This window comes from Bos grunniens, chromosome 8 (genome assembly GCF_055505025.1).
Source record: "Bos grunniens cultivar Pamir isolate PY7600 chromosome 8, Bosgru_T2T1.0, whole genome shotgun sequence".
NCBI lineage: Eukaryota > Metazoa > Chordata > Mammalia > Artiodactyla > Bovidae > Bos > Bos grunniens.
Window position 1 is genome coordinate 30,067,555 of NC_141172.1, and position 26,286 is coordinate 30,093,840.

The 26,286-nt window shown below is 37.5% G+C and overlaps 1 long non-coding RNA gene across 37 annotated transcripts in view; it reads left to right on the plus strand.

Annotated features, from left to right (window-relative positions):
* Positions 1-26,286, plus strand: part of LOC147366889 (uncharacterized) — a 1,020,561-nt gene that overhangs the window by 109,805 nt on the left and 884,470 nt on the right. Inside the window, exon 3 of one of the 37 annotated variants that reach the window (XR_015169148.1) lies at positions 5,405-5,423. The exons of the other annotated variants lie outside the window; for them this stretch is intronic. This is a non-coding gene — a long non-coding RNA (uncharacterized LOC147366889). Of the gene's footprint in view, positions 1-5,404; positions 5,424-26,286 lie in introns of those variants that run through there. 37 annotated transcript variants of the gene reach the window in all.

The following is a 26,286-nucleotide window of genomic DNA, read 5'->3' on the forward strand; positions in this document are numbered from 1 at the left end:
TCAACTAAATGTCCTCCGAATTTTATGTGTGTGTGATAGATGTATTTCATTCTGTGTATCTACAACCTATTTTTTTTAAAGCTGTGTTTCTTTTCAGAGATAAACCATTTGTAATTATTCATTCACTTACTTTTAATATTAATGCCAAATCTTATTTTAAGGAAAGGTTAGTGAGAAAAAAAATTACAGCATTCAATTTTTTTTAATCCTTAGCCATTTGTGGAATGGCTGTTTTGTGGGAGAAATGTTTGCTGCCCACTGTTGCTATCAGATCAGATCAGATCAGTCGCTCAGTCATGTCTGACTCTTTGCGACCCCATGTATCTCAGCACGCCAGGCCTCCCTGTCCATCACCAACTCCCAGAGTTCACTCAGACTCACGTCCATCGAGTCAGTGATGCCATCCAGCCATCTCATCCTCTGTTGTCCCCTTCTCCTCCTTCTTCCCCCAATCCCTCCCAGCATCAGGGTCTTTTCCAATGAATCAACTCTTCGCATGAGGTGGCCAAAGTACTGGAGTTTCAGCTTTAGCATCATTCCTTCCAAAGAAATCCAGGGCTTATCTCCTTCAGAATGGACTGGTTGGATCTCCTTGCAGTCCAAGGGACTCTCAAGAGTCTTCTCCAACACCACACTTCAAAAGCAGCAATTCTTCGGTGCTCAGCCTTCTTCAAAGTCCAACTCTCACATCCATACATGACCACAGGAAAAACCATAGCCTTGACTAGATGAACCTTTGTTGGCAAAGTAATGTCTCTGCTTTTGAATATGCTATCTAGGTTGGTCATAACTTTCCTTCCAAGGAGTAAGCGTCTTTTAATTTCATGGCTGCAGTCACCATCTGTAGTGATTTTGGAGCCCCAAAAAATAAAGTCTGACACTATTTCCACTGTTTCCCCATCTATGTCCCATGAAGTGGTGGGACTGGATGCCATGATCTTCGTTTTCTGAATGTTGAGCTTTAAGCCAACTTTTTCATTCTCTACTTTCACTTTCATCAAGAGACTTTTGAGTTCCTCTTCACTTTCTGCCATAAGGGTGGTGTCATCTGCATATCTGAGGTTACTGATATTTCTCCCGGCAATCTTGATTCCAGCTTGTGTTTCTTCCAGTCCAGCGTTTCTCATGATGTACTCTGCATATAAGTTAAATAAACAGGGTGACTGTTGCTATAGTAAATCCAAAACTAGCTTGAGAAATCCATACTTACATTATCTCAGTAACATTTAGTTTTCTTTTTTAAAAGAGCAACATTTCTTTCTAATAAATGGCATTTTATCTTCAAGTTCATTATTGACAGGTCCATTGTGTTAGGGTACATTTTTTTTCTCTGTGCTGGCTTAAAATATAAACATGTATCATGAAGAAGTAAACCTTTTTTACAAAAATTTGCACATTTACTTGAATATAAATTTCACTCTGTTTTATTGAGGCATAATTGACATGCAACATTATATTAGTTTTAGTTATACAATATAATGGATCACAGCTTTGGGGTTGAGATACAATAGCTGTGTAATCAGGCCTTGCTTACAAATGATACTCCTTAGAAGGAGTGGAGAGAAAGGTAAATACTTGTATTTTTATTATTGTGATTTCTGCCACGTTTTTATAGCACTTACCATACTTTATCATTGTTCTTATGTGACTGTGAAGTATTCAACATCAAATTAAGCCTTTCCCTTCTTAGTTTAACCTCCAGCACAGCACCCGCCTCAGTTAGAGCACAGTTTGTTGAATGAATGGTCTCTTGAAAGATTAGATCTGTTTTCATAAAACTGTTTCTCATCTTCCCAGTTCTTTTGCTTTTCTCCTAAAAGTGTGAGTGTTGACCTGGAATAGATTAGTTGTATATTTTATGTTTTGTCAGAAATCTTAAAATAGGGTAATATTTTCTTTCATAAAATCACACAGAGATCAGCTTCCTACCGTTTCCTTTATTTGTATGTAAACATATTTTTTCTCTTTACAATTTTAAGAAACTCTAGTAAACTCTTGGGATTAAAAGGAGGTTCTCAGTTCTCTTGTGAGAATTTGACTGACTAAAATGGCTGTTAATTTGTAGGTTAAGGAGAAGAAAGAAAGTAATCTACACAGCTGAAAACAGACATTCAGTGCGGTTTTGGAGAAGGAAATGGCAACCCACTCCAGTGTTCTTGCCTGGAGAATCCCAGGGACGGGGGAACCTGGTGGGCTGCCGTCTCTGGGGTCGCACAGAGCCAGACACGACTGAAACGACTTAGCAGCAGTAGCAGCAGCAGCGGTTTCAATGAAAGCCACTTTAACTCAGAGTTTAATTTTGAAATCAAGCAGAGCCACATGTGAATACGTACAAATCAAAATGGTAACTGTGCCAGTCTAAGAAGTAAACAGCATTATTATTGCAAAATTATATTATACCAATTCAAATTATAAACTTGTTTTTAAACTAACCAAATAACAACAAAAGGCTTTCTGGAAAATTCCTTGTAAGCAGTATAATTTTATGTTATAATTCTCTACTATGTGTTTGGTCGGAGAAGGCAATGGCACCCCACTCCAGTACTCTTGCCTGGAAAATCCCATGGACGGAGGAGCCTGGTGGGCTACAGTCCATGGGGTCGCTACGAGTCAGACACGACTGAGCGACTTCACTTTCACTTTTCACTTTCATACATTGGATAAGGAAATGGCAACCCACTCCAGTATTCTTGCCTGGAGAATCCCAAGGAATGGCAGAGCCTGGTGGGCTGCCGTCTATGGGGTCTCACAGAGTCGTACACGACTGAAGTGACTTAGCAGCAGCAGCATGTGTTTGGCACTAACTTAAATAATTCAATCATTCTTAGTGAGGACAGAAAAACAATTCTTAGTGATAATAGCTTTTGACTACTGTTTTAAAATTTTTTTCATGGCTAGAGATCAGATATTCTTTTGTGACCATTTTCACAGCATGAAATAAAAATATATAAACCTTACATTTCAATAATAACTTGGTTCTTAGAATTTTGGAATTATCAATGAATCTTGTTTTATAGAACATTTCATTTGAAGTAATTTCAAATGAATCATAAATGAACATCACAAGCACCAAACAATAGTAAATTATTGATAAAAGCTTTCCAGTCAAGCTACTTTCTGTAATTATATTCTTTTTACTCTATTTGCTGCAATTGTTTTTTTTCTGAATCTGTTTATCTTTTTTCTAAATTTCAGAGCTGTAACTTTTAAATACACATTTTTTATCATTTTAATTCCTGATTTTTATCCCAATGTTTGAAATTTAAAATGTTTTCTTCTCTAGCCATCTTATGGTAATTTTTAAAACTAACACTATAATGCACATGGGATTAATTTGGCTTATGTTGTAACTTGTAGCTCTAAAACAAATTTTTGTCTTCAAAGTCCTAACATTTTATCTCAGTGTTACTGATTAAATTAGCTGTTTTTCTATTATTTTCAGATGCTTCTTTTGTAAATATTAAATCTTTATGTACAATTTTTCTATTTCCTTCTGGAAGGTTTTTTTTTTTTTTTTTGGTACCAGCAACACACTGTTTTAATTATTATAGGTCCAAAAAAGTTGATTGGTAGGAAATTTCTTCCTTGCTGAATATATTCTCTCATGTTTTTACCCATTCTTCCCTACTTGATTTAGGTATTATTCTTTTTTTTAACTTCTGCAGCTGTGTGTATCACCTGCTTATATAGTTCCATAAACACAAATAAACTAGAAAAAATTGCACATTTATAATATCTTTCCATTCTTTCAACTTTTATATTATCTTTCTGGAAAGTTCACCATTTCTTCAGTAGGGCAAATAATTTCTCATTAAAATTATTGTTAATTATTTTATATATTCTTATTGTCAATTGTATCTCCTGGTACATTTCTCAAATGACTCTGGTATATAATAAAATCATATATTTTTGAAATTATTGGCTTATTCATTTAATTTATTTATGAATTAAAATTTTATTTGGTACTTTTGGCTTTGCTAATCACAATATTATATAACTTCCTCATTGTTTATTTCTTTGATGACTTTTATATCTGTTTTCACATTTTTTCTCAGTTTTATTGAAATATAACTGACATAAAACACTGTTTAACATGTATAGCTTGACATCCTAATGTCATGAAATGATTATCACAGTAAGTTAAGTGCATATCTATTATCTCATATAGATACAAAGTTAAGGAAATAAAAAAAATTTTTTTCATATAGTGAGAACTTGTAGGATTTACCATGTTTTAATAGCCTTCTGGAAAAGTAAATGGCAACCCACTCCAGTATTCTTCCCTGGAGAGTCTCATGGTCAGAGGAGCCTAGCGGGCTACTACAGTCCATGGGGTTGGAAAGAGTCAGACATGACTGAGCAGCCAACACTTAACATCCTTCATATATAACATAGAGCAGTTTTAATTATATTTATCATATTGTGTATTATATCCCTGGTACTTACTTATCATATAACTGAAAGTTTGTGACTTTTGACTTCCCTCATCTGATTCCCCCTCACCACCCCCACTGGCCCTGGTACCACAAATTTGACCGACCTCTTTTTCTGTGAGTTTGATTTTGAAGTAGAATGACCTACAACACTATGTCAGTTCCTATTACAAAGCACTGTAAATTTTTATTTCTATACATTTCAAAATGTTACTGTGTGTCACCACACAAAGATATAATTACTGACTGTATTCTCCACACTGTACATTTCATAGACATGACTCATTTATTTTGCAACTTGAGTTTGTACCTCTTAATTTCCTACACCAATTTTTCCCCTCCCTCTACTCCCTTACCCTCTGGCAATCACCTATTTGATCTCTGTATCTAGAATGCTGTTTCTATTTAGTTATGTTTGTTCATTTGTTTGTTTGTTTGTTTTTTTAGATTCCATGTATAAGTAAAATCACACAGTATTTGTCTTTTTCTCACTTATCTCACTTATTTCATAATGCCCTCTAGGTCTGTTCATGTTGTCACAAATGGTAAGATTTCATTTTTTTAATGGCTAATTTTCCATGGTATAAATATGTGACATCTTCTTTATCCATTCATTTATTGATTGATGAATAGCACTTGAGTTGCTTCCTTATTTTGGCTATAGTAAACAGTGCTGCAATGAGCATAGGATGCATATATCTTTTCTAATTAATTTTTTGTTTACTTTGATTAAATACCCAGGATTTAGAATTGCTCACCATATGATAGTTCTGTTTTTATTTGAGGAAATTCCATATTATTTTCTGTAGTGACTGCGCAAATTTACCTTTCCAAAAGTAGTGCAGGAGGGTGCCTTTTTCAACACATCCTTGTCAACAACTGTAATTTATCATCTTTTTGATAACAGTCATTCTGACAAATATGACATAATATCTCATTGTGATTTTAATTTGCATTTCCCTGATGCTTAGGGAAGAAATTGTGGAAAATTCTGAAAGAGATGGGAATACCAGACCACCTGATCTGCCTCTTGAGAAATTTGTATGCAGGTCAGGAAGAAACAGTTAGAACTGGACATGGAACAACAGACTGGTTCCAAATAGGAAAAGGAGTTCGTCAAGGCTGTATATTGTCACCCTGCTTATTTAACTTATATGCAGAGTACATCATGAGAAACGCTGGACTGGAAGAAACACAAGCTGGAATCAAGATTGCCGGGAGAAATATCAATAACCTCAGATATGCAGATGACACCACCCTTATGGCAGAAAGTGAAGAGGAACTCAAAAGCCTCTTGATGAAAGTGAAAGTGGAGAGTGAAACAGTTGGCTTAAAGCTCAACATTCAGAAAACGAAGATCATGGCATCCGGTCCCATCACTTCATGGGAAATAGATGGGGAAACAGTGGAAACAGTGTCAGACTTTATTTTTCTGGGCTCCAAAATCACTACAGATGGTGACTGCAGCCATGAAATTAAAAGATGCTTACTCCTTGGAAGGAAAGTTATGACCAACCTAGATAGCATATTCAAAAGCAGAGACATTACTTTGCCAACAAAGGTTTGTCTAGTCAAGGCTATGGTTTTTCCTGTGGTCATGTATGAATGTGAGAGTTGGACTGTGAAGAAAGCTGAGCACCGAAGAATTGCTGCTTTTGAAGTGTGGTGTTGGAGAAGACTCTTGAGAGTCCCTTGGACTGCAAGGAGATCCAACCAGTCCATTCTGAAGGAGATCAGCCCTGGGATTTCTTTGGAGGGAATGATGCTAAAGCTGAAACTCCAGTACTTTGGCCACCTCATGGGAAGAGTTGATTCATTGGAAAAGACCCTGATGCTGGGAGGGATTGGGGGCAGGAGGAGAAGAGGACGACAGAGGATGAGATGGCTGGATGGCATCACTGACTCGATGGACGTGAGTCTGGGTGAACTCCGGGAGTTGGTGATGGACAGGGAAGCCTGGCGTGCTGTGGTTCATGGGGTCGCAAAGAGTGGGACACGACTGAGCGACTAATCTGATCTGATCTGATCTGATGCCTAGTAATGTTGAATGTTTTTTTATTTGTATGCCTACTGGCTATCTGCATGTCTCCTTTGGGAAAATTTCTCTTTGGATCCTCTTCCATTTTTAAATAGTGTTATTTTTTTTATGTTGAGTTGTATATATTTTTTTGTGTATTTTGGATATAAACCCTTTATCAGATATATAGTTTGCAAATACCTTATCTCATCAGGTGGTGACCACTTGATTTTGCTAATAGTTTTCTTTGCTGTGTGAAAAGCTTTTTAGTTTTATATAGTCCTATTTGTTTATTTTTGCTTTTGTTTCCCTTGCCTGGTGAAATATAGCCAAAATTTTTTGCCAAGACAGATGTTAAAGGACTTACTTCCTATGTTTTCTTCAAGAAGTTTTATGGTTTCAGGTCTTAAATTTAAGCCTTTAATCCATTTTGAATGTATTTTAAATTTAAATTTAATATTGATAAAATTTCCCATTGTTTCTTTCTTTGATGTCTTTTATTTCTCGTCTCATATTTTTTAGCCATCGATTAAATACAATGCCATCTATTAAAGACATTTAGAAAACTAAGATCATGGCATCTGGTCACATCACTTCATGGGAAATAGAGGGGGAAACAGAGGAAATTGTAACAGACTTTATGTTTTGGGGCTCCAAACTCACTGCAGATGGTGACTGTAGCCATGAAATTGAAAGACACTTACTCCTTGGAAAAAAAGTTATGACCAACCTAAACAGCATATTAAAAAGCAGACACATTACTTTGCCAACAAAGGTCCATCTAGTCAAGCTATGGTTTTTCCAGTAGTCATGTATCAATGTGCTGCTGCTGCTGCTAAGTCGCTTCAATTGTGTCCAACTCTGTGCGACCCCATAGATGGCAGCCCACCAGACTGCCCCATCCCTGGGTGTGAGAGTAGGACTATAAAGAAAGCTGAGTGCCAAAGAATTCAGGCTTTTGCACTGTGCTGTTGGAGAAGACTCTTGAGAATCCCTTGGATGGCAAGGAGATCCAACCAGTCCATCCTAAAGGAAATCAGTCCTGAATATTCATTGGAAGGACTCAAGTTGAAGCTGAAACTCCAGTACTTTGGCCACCTGATGCAAAGAACTGACTCATTGGAAAAGACCCTGATGCTGGAAAGGATTGAAGACAGGAGAAGAAAGGGACAACAGAGGATGAGAAGGTTGGATGGCATCACTGACTCAGTGGGCATGAATTTGAGTAAACTCCAGGAGATGGTGATGGACAGGGAGGCCTGGCATGCTGCAGTCCATGGGGTCGCAAAGAGTCGGACACAACTGAGTGACTGAACTGAAAGACAATTTAAATAATGGTAATATGTTGATGGTATGATTAATTTTTCTGCTGATTTTAATGACTGTGAAATTTTATTTGATAACGCTTACAAATAAACTGAACTAAGTTTCTTCTAGAACTATGTGTTGAATATATACTAAGAATGAATATTATGAAATATGTAACATTAAGGCAGTAAGGAGCTAAGGTTTAGGAGTCTACCATAGAATTACTTACATAGAATATATATTCACATACACATATACTTACATCATATTATAGAAAAGTCTTAAGTTCCAAAGCTCACAGTACAGTCAGCAAATACTGCAGGTTTGCAGTAAAGTTGACTGTACCTCAAGAAGATATTCAAATATAAATGGATTTGGGTAGATAGAGAACAGGCAGAAGGGAATTCTTGAGCATGGGGAAGGAAGAGCAAAGACATGGATACAGTATTCTCAAGGTATACTCAGAATAGTCAGACCTGTTCAAGGTGAGAGTAGTGGGCATGGCCTATCCATGGTTCATTTATCTAGCTTTAGCTTGTATCACTCATGAGCCACACTTTTGCTGTTCTTTAGAACTGCCCAGTATTTTGGATAGTGGGTGAGAATTTACTCCTTTTCCCTGTTTGAACCCTAACCTCTTTCCCTGGTGTCCTTTGGCAAGATTAAACACTTTTGGCTTTGTATCTGGATTCACTGTCTAATATGGTGTTTTTGTGATTATCTCCCTGGTCCTTTGACTTTGGTTGTTGAGTATGATTTGTGGCTTTGCAACTGTGTATTATTGGCTTCAATACTGACTTTGATTATGAAGAAAATCTTCATTATTTGGTTTTTCCCTTAGATCTTTATAACAATTCTAGTCATTTTACTCCTCCCATTGGGAAGGAAGAGTACTCTTATTTTGCAGAGCTAACGTGGGCAGATAAAATTGCAGGTGTCAATACTAAGGTAAGGGAATTATTTTGCAACAGAAAGCTCTCAAAGGGAATATGTTACAGTATATAACTATAGAATAACTATGATTAAAGGGAAGTTATACATAAAAATGTTTTATAGTTACTTCTTCAAAAAGAGTTTAAGTATAATGTGACATACCATAGACTTTCATTCTTAGGAACACAAGCCTCTGCGAAAATATGGAAGTTATTTGCATTACTAAAAGAAAGAATGTATCACAGTATTTATTTAAAAGTGAATTGTTTAACTTAAAATTAAATAGTTCCCCATTACCAAATAACAGTGATCCCAGTAACTAGTAATTCAGATTTCCCTGAAGAACTCTTAAGATACAACCTTATGGTGAAAACTATATATTGTTTATTTTCTGTTCTTCATTCCTGAGCAAAATTTTGACATTGATATTTGAAGGCCTTCAAAGTCTGTGAGTTCATACATATTTCTCATCAAATGTAAGGATCTCAAATTAAAAAAAAACAAAAACAAAAACATTTCCTGGTGATATTTTCATTTATCCAAAAAGCATTTTAAAAAACTAAATTTGTCTAATTTTGCAAATTTATCAAGAGTCTCAGGGTTTTAACATTTCTTAATTAGTCATTGTAGAACACACTACATGAAATTTTAACCATTTTCATAGATCTGCCCATCTTTTAGAATTCAGGCATTCTTGCATTGTGCCTGTTATTAATTCAAGAGCAAGCCTCTAATAGTCAATCTGATAACTTTTCATCCTAACTACTGTCAGATATTTAAGCCTTCAGTTCAGTTCAGTCGCTTAGTTGTGTCCGAATCTTTGCGACCCCTTGAATTGCAGCACACCAGGCCTCCCTGTCCATCCCCAACTCCCGGATTTCATTCAAACTCAGGTCCATCGAATCGGTGATGCCATCCAGCCATCTCATCCTCTGTCGTCCCCTTCTCCTCCTGCCCCCAATCCCTCTCAACATCAGAGTCTTTTCCAATGAGTCAGTTCTTCACATGAGGTGGCCAAAGTATTGGAATTTCAGCTTTAGCATCACTCCTTCCAAAGAAATCCCAGGACTGATCTCCTTTAGAATGGACTGGTTGGATCACCTTGCAGTCCAAGGGACTGCAACTTCTCCAACACCACAGTTCAAAAGCATCAATTCTTCTGCTCTCAGCTTTCTTCACAGTCCAACTCTCACATCCATACATGACCACAGGAAAAACCATAACCTTGACTAGACGGACTTTGTTGGCAAATAATGTCTCTGCTTTTCAATATGCTATCTAGGTTGGTCATAACTTTCCTTCCAAGGAGTAAGTGTCTTTTAATTTCATGGCTGCAATCACCATCTGCAGTGATTTTGGAGCCCAGAAAAATAAAGTCTGACACTGTTTCCACTTTTTCCCCATCTATCTCTCATGAAGTGATGGGACCAGATGCCATGATCTTCGTTTTCTGAATGTTGAGCTTTAAGTCAACTTTTTCACTCTCCACTTTCACTTTCATCAGGAGGCTTTTGAGTTCATCTTCACTTTCTGCCATAAGGGTGGTATCATTTGCATATCTGAGGTTATTGATATTTCTTCCGGCAATCTTGATTCCAGCTTGTGCTTCTTCCAGTCCAGCATTTCTCATGATGCACTCTGCATATAAGTTAAATAAGCAGGGTGACAATATGTAGCCTTGATGTACTCCTTTTCCTGTTTGGAACCAGTCTGTTGTTCCATGTCCAGTTCTAACTGTTGCTTCCTGACCTGCATATAGGTTTCTCAAGAGGCAGGTCAGGTGGTCTGGTATTCCCATCTCTTTCAGAATTTTCCACAGTTTATTGTGATCCACACAATCAAAGGCTTTTGCATAGTCATTTAAGCCTAGATCCACATTAAAGATCCAGATATTTAAGCTAGGGAAAATCCACAAGTATTTTAATGTTCCAAAGTTCTATAGGTAGTAAACATTTGGAAGAAGATACAGTTATGATAGGGTTTCAAAAAATAAATCACTGAATTCCTACTGAATTAAATGTACTCTATGACAAGTGGTACTTGTGACTATAAATGATATCACTGGCTATCATTTTGTCATTTATTGTTTTCCCATTGATTGATAGGACGAACCTAGTAGGAAAAGTGGTCTGATACAGTTATATGTTAAATTTTGTTCATATTTACATTGGCTTTGTTTTTCATTCTATAATAAATCTACTAAAATAATAATGAGTTTTCTGTTACTGTATGTGTTTGGGAGCTAAAACAAAAAAGTTAAATATAGATATTCCTTTTCCATTTTTTTAAACATAGTTCCACATGAAATTTGAGACAGCAAATTAGCAGTGTTTCAGAAAATATTAATGTCTAAAGAATTCTCTATGTAGGTGATTGGTTTTCAAAAGGTTAATTTGAAAAAAACTAGAATCTGAATTCAGCATTTTCTTGTCATTCTGAAGACTTGACTATTGCTCTAAAGCACGTACTGTAAAAACAAAAGCTTGTTTGGCTTAAAAAAGACTTATTAGCAGTATTATCGTGACCCTGAGGGCAAAAGAAAAACAACTGTGTTCAGTTTGTCTAATTCAGTGCTGGCATTGAGTGTTAACAGTCCTAAAATGCAAGTTGTACTTTTAATGCCTTTTCTTGCAGGAGTTTTACAACTGCCATAGGAAATAAGAATGTGAGAAGCTCAAAATATTCTGAATTCAGGAATGGTTTATATAAACAGCTCAAAGTCAGCAAAAGGGTTTCCAGAAACTCTTGTCAGATTTCTGCTTACAACTTATTGGACAAAGTTTTGTCCCACAACCATAGCTAGCTCCAGGACAGCTATTTAACTTCTGTTGGGAAGAGGGAGTTTATCAACACAGAATTTATTTGCAAATAATATTGGATCATACAGCAGTCTATGTATCTATACTATATGCCCCACAATGGGCCATCCTTAATTTCTTCCTTCTTCAATTTAAACAGATTATTTTACTTAAGTAGTTATTATAATAGTAGTAATATAATTTATCAAGCATTTCTTGGTACTCAGTCATAGTTCAAGCACTTTCCAAACAATTCTGGGGAAGGTTGTATTAAGCCCATTTTACAGATGATAAAACTGAGGCACAAAGAAATAAAGTTAGTTATTTCAAAGCTAATATATCTAGTAATTGGTAGAAGGAAATACTTGGAAACCAGTGTCTTTATACTTTTGTCCCACCCCTTAATTGTAGGTTAATGACTATGCTATTTCATTTCTTCAATGTCTTTCTTTTCCCTTTTTGTATTATGTTATTAATATTTTAAGTAGAATTCATTACTTTTGTTTGTTTTGCCTAAAAAAAAAAAACTTAAGCCATTTATTCTTTGCAGCAAGAACATTTTCTAAAGATCGGATCTAAGATCCGATCATTTTCTAAATCATAATTCAGAAAGAATTGTCCACATTGTTTGTCATATGTTACAAGCTGCCCAAGAATGCTTCATTTAGCATATCTGCAAAATGATAGATTATTCTCCATGCCCTCTAACAGCCCTTCAAGATCCATCATCATATAATCTCTGATTTTTAAAAATATCAGATCTTTGAGGGTCCAGCAGAGTATGTGACCTCAGTTCATTTTTTATGAGGGACATAATTGTCAGATGGTTTGAGAGATGCATCCCTAGTAAGTTTGCAAAGAATCATCAATAAAAAAAGACAAAAATAATGCTTTGAGGTGAGGGCCAAGTGACAAGGAACTGGAATGCATCAGTTATAAAGGAGTAGGAGGTCTTCTGACTTCTCACATATATCCCTTTCCATAGGAGGGAAAAAAATGCAGAGTTAATAGCTAAAATGGTATTTGATTTATAGGTGGATTTGGCTGATGTAAAAATAATTATAAATCACTCTGAGAATAATCTAAAAACATCAAGAATGCAACATATCCCTATTGGTACATGATCCCTTATTAGTAAAGAATGAAATAATGCAGGCTCTGATAATTCTTCCTCCCACGTTGGACAAACAGGCAGGATATTAATGACCTGAAAGAATGCCAATGTGAGGCAATGTTTGAAATTTAACTAGCGCTCATAAATACAGGTAGATGTCATATGATCCTAGCACTGGCTCTGGTTTGGTTTGACCAGGCCTTCGATGAAGCATGCTATACAATAATCCAGAGTAATAGGTGAGAAGCTTTGAAAGAGTGTTGTTTAACATTTATGGGAATGCTCTACTAAACATTTAAACAATGGTAACTCTGGTTACATAGAAACAGTTTGAGATGTACCAGTCAACAAAATCCAAGCAGAAACTGTATCCTGTGCAAGGAATTAAAACCCTGTGCAAATCAATTCTAATTCCTTCTCTCTTCTTCCTTCATACCACTATTATATGTCCATACTTACTCAGAGATATCCTTCTTCTTTGCAAAACTAGATTTAAGTCTTCCAGACTTAAACAGATAATGGACTGTAATAAATGATAATGGATAAAGCATGATAATGAGCTGCAATAAAAATGTTAGCTATAAATATAACTGTATGCAGACAAGTCTTATTTTGGTACATCTCAGGCCAAGAAAAGATATTTTGAGTTAAGCATAATATTTTTTTTGCTATACTCTGCATGCTGTAAGTTTTGGAGTCTGTAATGCTTAAATTAGAATCTTCGATCTGACCATTATTATTTGAATCAACTTGAGTAATTTATTTAAAGATTTATTCGGGTTGAAAATAGCATGGGTTTGCTATTGTACCCATGGTCATTAGACAACTCTCAGCAGAAAAACATTCTCGATTCCATGAGATGCAGTTTCTGGTATTTAGTATCTGGTAGTAATCATGGAAATAGGTATTCTCATTCTCTTTTATTTTTATTCTGATTCTGTTTAATAAATCCATCCCCTTGGAACCGGTAACAAATGGATGCTATATTAGCAAGAAGCCTATTGACAAACTCTGCTGCTGCTGCTGCTGCTGCTGCTGCTGCTGCTGCTAAGTCGTTTCAGTCGTGTCCGACTCTGTGCGACCCCAGAGACAGCAGCCCACCAGGCTCCCCCGTCCCTGGGATTCTCCAGGAAAGAACACTGGAGTGGGTTGCCATTTCCTTCTCCAAACTCTAAGCCACCAATTTATTAGCATTATCTTGAGTTTTATTGAAAAATTATCCAATTAAACACAATTTAAAGGTGGAAAGATTTATGCAGAAATAGTTGAATTATACTATGTCTCTCTCAGTAATGAGAAAACAAATAATAAATCAGCATCCCTAAGATATGCTTTTAATATTTACCAAGGACATATTTTACAGATTTTGCATTAAATCAGCAATACCACTTTCCATTTTAGACCATACTTCTTAGTCACCAACTATGAAAGTGAAAGTGGAGAGTGAAAAAGTTGGCTTAAAGCTCAACATTCAGAAAATGAAGATCATGGCATCTGGTCCCACCACTTCATGGGAAATAGATGGGGAAACAGTGGAAACAGTGTCAGACTTTATTTTTCTGGGCTCCAAAATCACTGCAGGTGGTGACTGCAGCCATGAAATTAAAAGACGCTTACTCCTTGGAAGGAAAGTTATGACCAACCTAGACAGCATATTCAAAAGCAGAGACATTACTTTGCCAACAAAGGTTCGTCTAGTCAAGGCTATGGTTTTTCCTGTGGTCATGTATGAATGTGAGAGTTGGACTGTGAAGAAGGCTGAGTGCCAAAGAATTGATGCTTTTGAACTGTGGTGTTGGAGAAGACTCTTGAGAGTCCCTTGGACTGCAAGGAGATCCAACCAATCCATTCTGAAAATCAGCCCTGGGATTTCTTTGGAAGGAATGATGCTAAAGCTGAAACTCCAGTACTTTGGCCACCTCGTGAGAAGAGTTGACTCATTGGAAAAGACTCTGATGCTGGGAGGGATTGGGGGCAGGAGGAGAAGGGGACGACAGAGGATGAGATGGCTGGATGGCATCACTGACTCGATGGACGGGTGAGTGAACTCCGGGAGTTGGTGATGGACAGGAAGGCCTGGCTTGCTGTGATTCATGGGGTCGCAAAGAGTCAGACACGACTGAGCGACTGATCTGATCTGATCATACTGTATTGTAACTGTCTTCATTCCTCTTTAGATTATAAGCTCTTATATAAGCAAGACAAATAACTTAAAATATTTTAGAAGCTTTTAAAATTTGGGGGCTGTGGTTCAGGTGGTATTTAAAATATGAAGAAATGGAGGCAATGTTATTGGCTACAAATGCATTTTACTGAAATAATAGTACTGTTGTATTATCCATTTTGACAGTATAGAAAATGTGTTTGAAGCTCAACAACTCTTCAAACAAATGGTCATCAAATGATAAACACAAGATGAAAGATATCTCTGAATATTTCATAAGAATCACTGAGGAAATAAGAAAATGAAAATTATATTGTTGAAAATAAAAACCTGGTTTTAAAAGGTGGCTTATCTCTTGATTAACCAGTGTGCTAGGAAGGAGACCATAGAGTACACAGCTGACTGGTTCATGTAATATGGTTCAAGTCACCCTCCTAAGTGTCCTAAGTGCTTCTTAGAAAGATATAACTTTAAGAACATTTTCCCAGAATGGAGGTTATTACTGGTATCACTTCACCTGTTAGGAGCCCAGGCATATTTATAATTGTCATGTTTATTCATGAAATTAGAAGGAATAGGAATTTGGTCCTAAATGAATTATCTTAAAACATGATTTGTGAAAATTGTGGGTACCTAGCTGCATCCTGGAGAAGGCAATGGCACCCCACTCCAGTACTCTTGCCTGGAGAATCCCATGGACGGAGGAACCTGGTAGGCTGCAGTCCATGGGGTCGCTAAGAGTCGGACAAGGCTGAGTGACTTCACTTTCACTTTTTACTTTTCATGCATTGGAGAAGGAAATGGCAACCCACTCCAGTGTTCTTGCCTGGAGAATCCCAGGGACGGGGGAGCCTCGTGGGCTGCCTTCTAGGGGTTCGCACAGAGTCGGACACGACTGAAGCGACTTAGCAGCAGCAGCAGCAGCTGCATCCTCTTGTATCCTCTATTATAATACAGCCCAGAACTCTTTCTTATTGAGTATCTACCATCTTCTTTTGTAATAATAATAAATTTTAAAAAAAGCACAGAACTACACAGAGAAAGACACTTGGGTAGAGGTGCTATGTAAGGTAATATACATATCAGTCGCTCAGTCGTGTCCGACTCTTTGTAAATTAGGTAACATAATCACAGGTTTTTAAAAATGGGGAGGTAGATATCTTTGGGGGTTCATTACACTTCATAACAAATTCTGCTCTCTGGACCTCACAGTGTATAACCATCTCACATGTAAATGCATTCACTCCATTTCAACATTCCCAAATGTTTCAACTCAACACAGCATCTCATCACCTCAAATGTCCCACATTTATTGAGCTAAATCATCTAAATCAGGTATGTGTGTGGCTTGGGTATAACCCATTCCCAAAACACAATTCTTCACTATATTCAAACCTGTGAAACTCAAGAAATAGATTATATGCTCCCAAAATACAGTGGTGGGGCATTTATAGAATAGCAGTGAATTTGATATCTCTATTGCTTTCAGTCCAAGCTAACAAAGGATTTGTTGGTATAAGATTATCAAGAATGTTATGAGTCTCCTGTGTATGTCACAGAAATTCATTCCATTAGATAAGAAGCCCTTCCACAGTCCTTTCTTGGAAAATTCCATCTCTATTTTTGGCTTTCGCTCACATAGTTCAGAGAATCCATTAGTCGGTCACATGTCTGATCTCTTCAAAGAGACATCACTGTGCTTGAATGAATACTCAGAACTCTGTATTTTTTTAAAGCATTAGAAAAAGGTTGTCCAGACACAATCTTGGTTTTCCCTCCAGAACATTCTTTCTCAACAGTGACTCTCCTAACAGTAGTGTCTTTTGCAATCTAGACAGCTAAGAACTATTTCATCAAGTCCTGACTTCCTTTTGACTCAACTCTTTCCTCTTCCTTATCTTTTTCCTCTTGCATTTTACTATAAGAAGCAGTAAGAAACCAAGCCATATCTTCAACATCTTCAACAATTTCCTGGGTTCAGAAAAAATATCCAAGTTCATCACTTAAAAGTTCTGCTTTCCATGTAACTGTAGGACATAGTTCTGCTAAACTTTCCGCCTCCGTATAACCAGAATTTTCTTTCTGCCAATTTCTGGTAATGTTTCCCATTTCCTTTTGAGCCTTTACCAACAATGCTTTTACATTCCTTTCAAGAGACAGCTTATGATAACTAAGTATTCTCTAAGAAATACAGCTTTTCTCTACTTTTCTTCTCACTTCCAAGTCTTTACTAGCAGAGTCATTAAAATCCATATTTTTACCAACAGTCTTTTCAGAGCAATCTGGGCTTTTTCTATCATGCTCCTCAAAATTCATCCAGTATCTATCCAAAGCCACTTCCACATTTTTAGATACTTCTTTCATCAGCATCTCACTTTTTGTTACAAAAGTCTTAATAGTTTCCTATTGCTACTTTAACAAATTACTACAAACTTCGTGACTTTAGTGACTTAAAACAACACTAATTTATTGTTTTATAATTATGGAGGTCAGAAGACCAAAATACATCTTACTGGGCTAAAATCAAGATGTCAGTAGAGTTCTAGGTGGTATTTATTCCTTTGTCTTTTGAAGCTTCTGGAAGCTTTGTCTATGTGGATAATCCAGGGACATCTTCCCATCTCAAGATTCTTACCTTAGTCACATTTGTGAAGTTTCTTTTTTCCATGTAAGGCATTCACAGGTTCCAGGGATTAGGACATGACATCTTTGGGTGGTGGGAGTGAGTATTATTATTTGCCTCTTGAGGAATTTGTATGCAGGTCAGGAAGCAACAGTTAGAACTGGACATGGAACAAAAGACTGGTTCCAAATAGGAAAAGGAGTATGTCAAGGCTGTATATTGTCACCCTGCTTATTTAACTTATATGCAGAGTACATCATGGGAAATGCTGGGCTGGAAGAAACACAAGCTGGAATCAAGATTGCAGGGAGAAATATCAATAACCTCAGATATGCAGATGACACCACCCTTATGGCAGAAAGTGAAGAGGAACTCAAAACCCTCTTGATGAAAGTGAAAGTGGAGAGTGAAACAGTTGGCTTAAAGCTCAACATTCAGAAAACGAAGATCATGGCATCCGGTCCTATCACTTCATGGGAAATAGATGGGGAAACAGTGGAAACAGTGTCAGGCTTTTTTTTTCTGGGCTCCAAAATCACTACAGATGGTGACTGCAGCCATGAAATTAGAAGACGCTTACTCCTTGGAAGGAAAGTTATGACCAACCTAGACAGCATATTCAAAAGTGGAGACATTACTTTGCCAACAAAGGTTCATCTAGTCAAGGCTATGGTTTTTCCTGTGGTCATGTATGAATGTGAGAGTTGGACTGTGAAGAAGGCTGAGCGCTGAAGAATTGATGCTTTTGAACTGAGGCGTTGGAGAAGATTCCTGAGAGTCCCTTGGACTGCAAGGAGATCCAACCAGTCCATTCTGAAGGAGATCAGCCCTGGGATTTCTTTGGAAGGAATGATGCTAAAGCTGAAACTCCAGTACTTTGGCCACCTCATGTGAAGAGTTGACTCATTGGAAAAGACTCTGATGCTGGGAAGGATTGGGGGCAGGAAGAGAAGAGGACGCCAGAGGATGAGATGGCTGGATGGCATCACTGGCTCGATGGACGTGAGTCTGGGTGAACTCCGGGAGTTGGTGATGGATAGGGAGGCCTGGCGTGCTGCGATTCATGGGGTCACAAAGATTCGGACACGACTGAGCGACTGAAATGAACTGAACTGAACTGAACCATGAAAACATACTACACAAGAGTTTCTTGAGATCAGGGTTTGTACCTTCCTTTTTCCATCACAAATCCCTAGAATAGTCATTGCCTGTTACCTAGGAGGCACTCAGGAAATTAATAATTGTTTCAATAAAAATAAAAATGTATTTGGTATCTATTGTAAGACACAGATTTTCTAGTTGATGGGAGATACAGTGGTAGAGGAAACATAGTTTTTGTTTTCCTAGAACTTATATTCCTGTGTGAGAAAGCACAAAATATACACACAAAATAGGTATCAGATGATAATATGAAGAAAAATAAACCAAGGTAAGAACAAAATGTTCTAGGTGTGCTTTGTAAGAAATCCCTTGCCATTTGATTGGAGATTGGAAAGAACTGTGTAATCAAGACTTATGAACATTTCAGAAAAAGGATATAAGAAGTGCAAAGATTCTAAGGTAGGAACTTGTGTAGATTTTGAAATTTTTAAAGAATTGTACAGATGTAAATAAGGCTTACAATGAGAGAGGGTGGAGAATGGTATAAGGTGAGTTCAGACACTAGAAAGGTGAAAGACTGCATAGGATTTTGTAGTCTATGGTAAAGAGTTGACTTATATGCATATATGAAGTATAAAAACATTACAGCATTGGAATTCAGTTCAGTCGCTCAGTCGTGTCCAACTCCTTGTGACCCCATGAATTGCAGCACGCCAGGCCTCCCTCTCCATCACCAACACCTGGAGTTTACTCAAACTCGTGTCCATTGAGTCAGTAATGCCATCCAACCATCTCATTTTCTGTCGTCCCCTTCTCCTCCCACCTTCAATCTTTCCCAGCATCAGGGTCTTTTCCAATGAGTCAGTTCTTCACATCAGGTGGCCAAAGTATTGGAGTTTCAGCTTTAGCATCAGTCCTTCCAATGAATATTCAGGACTGATTTCCTTTAGGATGGACTGGTTGGATCTCCATGCTGTCCAAGGGACTCTCAAGAGTCTTCTCCAACACCACAGTTCAAAAGAAAGGCTGGCAAAAATCCAGCTTGTTTCTTAATAGATTACTCTTGTTGCTGTGATGAAAATTAACTGTGGGGAGGTAAAGGTAGAAGCAATAAGACAAGACAGGGCTATTTAAATAATCCCAGGGATAAGTGACACTGACTTCATTAGAGTCATAACAGGGGTAAGGGACACAGATGTAAGGAACAAACATATGAACACCAGGGTGGGGAAGAAGGGGTGCAATAAATTGGGAGATTGGCATTGACATATTTACACTACTATGTATAAACTAGATAATCAATGAGAACCTACTCTATACCATAGAGAACTCTATTCAATGGTCTGTGGTGACCTAAATGGGAAGGAAATCCATAAAAAGAAAGGGATTTGTAGTTGTTTAGATGCTAAGTCATGTCCAACTCTTTGTGACTCCATGGACTTTAGCCTGCCAGGCTCCTCAGTTCATATAATTTCTGAGGCAAGAATACTGAAGTGGATTGCCATTTTCTTATCCAAGGGATGTTTCTGACCCAGGGATAAAACCCATGTCTACTTCTTGGGAGGTCTTCACCACTGAGCAACCTGGAAATTCTACCTAAAATGAAGGGATGTATGTATACATATAGCTGATTCACTTTGCTGTACAACAGAAACTAACACAACATTGTAAAATAACAGTACTCGCTAAAAATTTTTAAAAGTCTATAGCTCGTTCTGGATATATTTCTAAGGTGGTTCTTTTATGATTTACATGACAGATTGCATGTGGTAGACGTGGTGTGAGAGAAAGAGAGCACTTTAAGAAATGAGTTCAAGGATCTGGGCTGAGCATTTGGTAAATAGAGAAAGCATTTACTGAACTGGAGATTACAGAACAAGAGCACAATTTCAATGTTGGTTGTGTTTTGACTGAGATTTTTTATCAGAGATCAAGTAGAGATGCTGTGGTATCAGATGGATGTGGGAGACTGAAGTTCAGAAGGGAGACTCGGGCTAGAGATAGACTTGGAAGAATCTCAGCATGTAGATGACATTTAAAGCTATAAAACTGGATGAAATCCCCATGGGGACAATTTCAGAAAATGTTGCCAGAACTATGCCAAGAGACACTCGTGTGTGTGGAGGTCAGGAGGATGAAGAAAATCTAGCAACAGAGTATTCCAACAAGCGGGCATCAGCAATGAGGGAATGCATGAGATAGGGGTGTGCTGGATGTCAAACGAAGACAGTCTTCAAGAAAGGAGCGATCAAATTGGTCAGTTATTGCTGAGATGTCAATGATAGGAGAACCTCAAAATAACCATTCATTTTGGCATCACGGAAGCAATGGTGTTTTGATGGACTCAGGAAGAATACATATTGACGACATTAATGGTGGAGTCCCAAGTACCTTTACAATTCACTCAGCAACAAAGAATCATATTGCATTTCTTGTTGTTGTTTAGTTGCTAAGTCATGTCTGACTCTTTAGCAACCCCATTGACTTTAGCCCACCAGGCTTCTTGGTCCATGGAATTCTCTAGCCAAGAATACTGGAGTGGGTTGCCATTTCCTTCTTCAGGATATCCTCCTAACTCAGGCATCAAACCCAAGTCTCCTGCCTTGGCAGGCAGATTCTTTACCACTGAGCCATCAGGAAAGTCCACATTGCATTTCTAATGGTTGGTAAATACCTAGAACTAATTGATGCTGTGTATGCAGTTTGGGGCTGACATAGTATAAATACTGGAGTTTCTTTGAAATTAAGACTTCTAAGTTGATTATCTTGAGTTTCTTTATTTGCAGAACTCCAAATATGTACTAGCTTTAAATTGCCTAAATTCCTTACCTCCAATTGTATTCTTCCCAGCATAAGACAGACAAATCCATAAAATGTAGAGGCTACTGTAACTGAGGAAAATTCCATTTTTCTGGGAGAACACAACTCAATGCAGGCAGAATAGTTTGAAGGCACTTTAACTTTTTACCCCATTTCTTCATGGTGCTGACAGAGATCAAGTATCAAGTGTTCCAGCTCATACATTGGTTATGGGAATTATTTATTTGAAAATGCATCCATTCTCTTGAGACCAATGAATATGTCAATAATTAGTGTTTAGCTTCATATTCCCCTCTTCTTAGTAAAATCAACTATCAAAACATTGTTGGCTTATGTGTGACTCCATGTCTAAATCATAGACTGTATATTTGGTATCTTCTACAAAAAATAGGAATTACAGTGAAGTACATAAAATAATGAAACTTATATAGCCAAAACACTTTCAAGTTTTCTGCCAGTGTTCATTATAGATTCCTTAAAATAAGATGCATAAATGAAAACTGTTCTACACATTTAATTCATATTGTATTCAGGCTTTTTCATTTCCTTTCTATAGAGATGAAATTTATAGAGGGCCTGGGATGGAGATAGCAGGGGAACATGATTGGAAAATGGAGCATGTGAAAGAAATTGGTCAGATTGAATTTACAATGTGAAACAGTGATCTGAGGACAGAACTCATCTTTCCTGTGCCTGGCTTATTCTAGACAAATCTCAGGTTTTGAAGAGGTTAGAATTTAGCCTTGATGCCTCTTATAGTTTTGCTGTCTCATTTCCCTCTTGTTGAACATGTTCTTGCAGTGCTGTAGACATATAGTTACAAATGTCATTACTCTGTGTTTGAAATTCATTAACTTAGTTCTATCTACTAGATCATAATGCATGATCTTGGATTTTAATCTGGTAAAAAACTCTGTGCTAAAAGTTGCTTGGTTTAATTCCACATTAAAACCAAACAAAATAGCCAACCCACCAGCCTTTACTAAAAGTTTAAAATGAAAGCAAGTAGAAAGGGGTAAAAAAATGGGGAATAGCTGGCACATGGCCAACTCCCTGCTTCACCTATAAACACAACACTGACTATGGACATGTGATGTCAGGAATGGACTCAAAAACCTCAGGATTTGAGCATGTATGTCCTACTAATTTAGAAGAAAAATGATAGGTCACTTTTTGTCATGGGTTAAGTTTGCTTTCTCATTTCCACTTTATTATTTAACTTCCATAGGTACCAAGTTTTTTTGTTTTTTGTTTTCTTTTTTTGAATGTTGAGTTTTTTTTTCTAATTTTTTTAAAATTAATTTTATTTTATTTTTAAAATTTACATAATTGTATTAGTTTTGCCAAATATCAAAATGAATCCACCACAGGTATACATGTGTTCCCCATCCTGAACCCTCCTCCCTCCTCCCTCCCCATACCATCCCTCTGGGTCGTCCCAGTGCACTAGCCCCAAGCATCCAGTATTGTGCATCAAACCTGGACTGGCATCTCATTTCATACATGATATTTTACATGTTTCAATGCCATTCTCCCAAATCTTCCCACCCTCTCCCTCTCCCACAGAGTCCATAAGACTGTTCTATACATCAGTGTCTCTTTTGCTGTCTCGTACACAGGGTTATTGTTACCATCTTTCTAAATTCCATATATATGCGTTAGTATACTGTATTGGTGTTTTTCCTTCTGGCTTACTTCACTCTGTATAATAGGCTCCAGTTTCATCTACCTCATTAGAACTGATTCAAATGTCTTCTTTTTAATGGCTGAGTAATACTCCATTGTGTATATGTACCACAGCTTTCTTATCCATTCATCTGCTGATGGGCATCTAGATTGCTTCCATGTCCTGGCTATTATAAACAGTGCTGCAATGAACATTGGGGTACACGTGTCTCTGTCCCTTCTGGTTTCCTCAGTGTGTATGCCCAGCAGTGGGATTGCTGGATCATAAGGCAGTTCTATTTCCAGTTTTTAAAGGAATCTCCACACTGTTCTCCATAGTGGCTGTACTAGTTTGCATTCCCACCAACAGTGTAAGAGGGTTCCCTTTTCTCCACACCCTCTCCAGCATTTATTATTTGTAGACTTTTGGATCGCAGCCATTCTGACTGGTGTGAAATGGTACCTCATAGTGGTTTTGATTTGCATTTCTCTGATAATGAGTGATGTTGAGCATCTTTTCATGTGTTTGTTAGCCATCTGTATGTCTTCTTTGGAGAAATGTCTATTTAGTTCTTTGGCCCATTTTTTGATTGGATCATTTATTTTTCCAGAGTTGAGCTGTAGGAGTTGCTTGTATATTTTTGAGATTAGTTGTTTGTCAGTTGCTTCATTTGCTATTATTTTCTCCCATTCTGAAGGCTGTCTTTTCACCTTGCTAATAGTTTCCTTTGATGTGCAGAAGCTTTTAAGGTTAATTAGGTCCCATTTGTTTATTTTTGCTTTTATTTCCAATATTCTGGGAGGTGGGTCATAGAGGATCCTGCTGTGACGTATGTCAGAGAGTGTTTTGCCTATGTTCTCCTCTAGGAGTTTTATAGTTTCTGGTCTTACATTTAGATCTTTAATCCATTTTGAGTTTATTTTTGTGTATGGTGTTAGAAAGTGTTCTAGTTTCATTCTTTTACAAGTGGTTGACCAGATTTCCCAGCACCACTTGTTAAAGAGATTGTCTTTAATCCATTGTATATTCTTGCCTCCTTTGTCAAAGATAAGGTGTCCATATGTGCGTGGATTTATCTCTGGGCTTTCTATTTTGTTCCATTGATCTATATTTCTGTCTTTGTGCCAGTACCATACTGTCTTGATAACTGTGGCTTTGTAATAGAGCCTGAAGTCAGGTAGGTTGATTCCTCCAGTTCCATTCTTCTTTCTCAGGATCGCTTTGGCTATTCGAGGTTTTTTGTATTTCCATACAAACTGTGAAATTATTTGTTCTAGCTCTGTGAAGAATACTGTTGGTAGCTTGATAGGGATTGCATTGAATCTATAAATTGCTTTGGGTAGTATACTCATTTTCACTATATTGATTCTTCCAATCCATGAGCATGGTATATTTCTCCATCTATTAGTATCCTCTTTGATTTCTTTCACCAGTGTTTTATAGTTTTCTATATATAGGTCTTTAGTTTCTTTAGGTAGATATATTCCTAAGTATTTTATTCTTTCTGTTGCAATGGTGAATGGAATTGTTTCCTTAATTTCTCTTTCTGTTTTCTCATTATTAATGTATAGGAATGCAAGGGATTTCTGTGTGTTGATTTTATATCCTGCAACTTTACTATAGTCATTGATTACTTCTAGTAATTTTCTGGTGGGGTCTTTAGGGTTTTCTATGTAGAGGATCATGTCATCTGCAAATAGTGAGAGTTTTACTTCTTCTTTTCCAATTTGGATTCCTTTTATTTCTTTTTCTACTCTGATTGCTGTGGCCAAAACTTCCAAAACTATGTTGAATAGTAATGGTGAAAGTGGGCAGCCTTGTCTTGTTCCTGACTTTAGAGGAAATGCTTTCAATTTTTCACCATTGAGGATAATGTTTGCTGTGGGTTTGTCATATATAGCTTTTATTATGTTGAGGTATGTTCCTTCTATTCCTGCTTTCTGAAGAGTTTTTATCATAAATGGGTGTTGAATTTTGTCAAAGGCTTTCTCTGCATCTATTGAGATAATCATATGGTTTTTATTTTTCAATTTGTTAATGTGGTGTATTACATTGATTGATTTGCGGATATTGAAGAATCCTTGCATCTCTGGGATAAAGCCCACTTGGTCATGGTGTATGATCTTTTTAATGTGTTGTTGGATTCTGATTGCTAGAATTTTGTTAAGGATTTTTGCATCTATGTTCATCAGTGATATTGGCCTGTAGTTTTCTTTTTGACTGCTTTCTCTCCCTTTGGACTCTCCTTTTTCTCCACCAGGTCGCTTGTGTCTCCTCCCTAACCCCTCTCTACTCTACCCAACTCTGTGACTTTCTGTATGTTCCAGACGGTGGACAACACTTAGGGAACTGATTACTGGCTGGATCTGTCTCCCTCCTTTTCATTCCCCCCTTTTATCCTTCTGGCCACCTCTGTCTCCTTCCTCCTTCTTCTCTTCTCTGTATAACTCCGTGAACATGTCTGAGTGGTCCAGTTGTGGAGTGCACATAAGGAAGTGACTACTGCTACCCCACTCTCTCCACTATTGATTCCACCTCATCTCATTTGGGTCACCTCTAACTCCCTCCTCCCAATTCTCTTCTCCATGTAACGCTGTGAACCTCTCTGAGTGACCCTCACAGTAGAGAAACTTTTCATCTTTAACGTAGATGTTTTATCAATGGTGCTGTATAGAAGGAGAAGTTTTGAAACTACTGTAAAAATAAGACTGATAACTGGAAGCAGGAGGCTTAAGTCCAAACCCTGACTCCAGGGAACTCCTGACTCCAAGGAACATTAATTGACAGGAGCTCATCAAACGCCTCCATACCGACACTGAAACCAAGTACCACACAAGGGCCAACGAGTTCCAGGGCAAGACATACCAAGAAAATTCTCCAGCAACAAAGGAACACAGCCCTGAGCTTCAAAATACAAGCTGCCCAAAGTCACCCCAATACCATAGACATCTCATAACTCATTACTGGACATTTCATTGCACTCCAGAGAGAAGAAATACAGCTCCACCCACCAGAACACCGACACAAGCTTCCCTAACCAGGAAACCTTGACAAGCCACCTGTACAAACCCACACACAGCGAGGAAAAGACACAATAAAGAGAACTCCACAAACTGCCAGAATACAGAAAGGACACCCCAAACTCAGCAATTTAAACAAGATGAAGAGACAGAGGAATACCCAGCAGATAAAGGAACAGGATAAATGCCCACCAAGCCAAACAAAAGAGGAAGAGATAGGGAATCTACCTGATAAAGAATTCCGAATAATGATAGTGAAATTGATCCAAAATCTTGAAATTAAAATGGA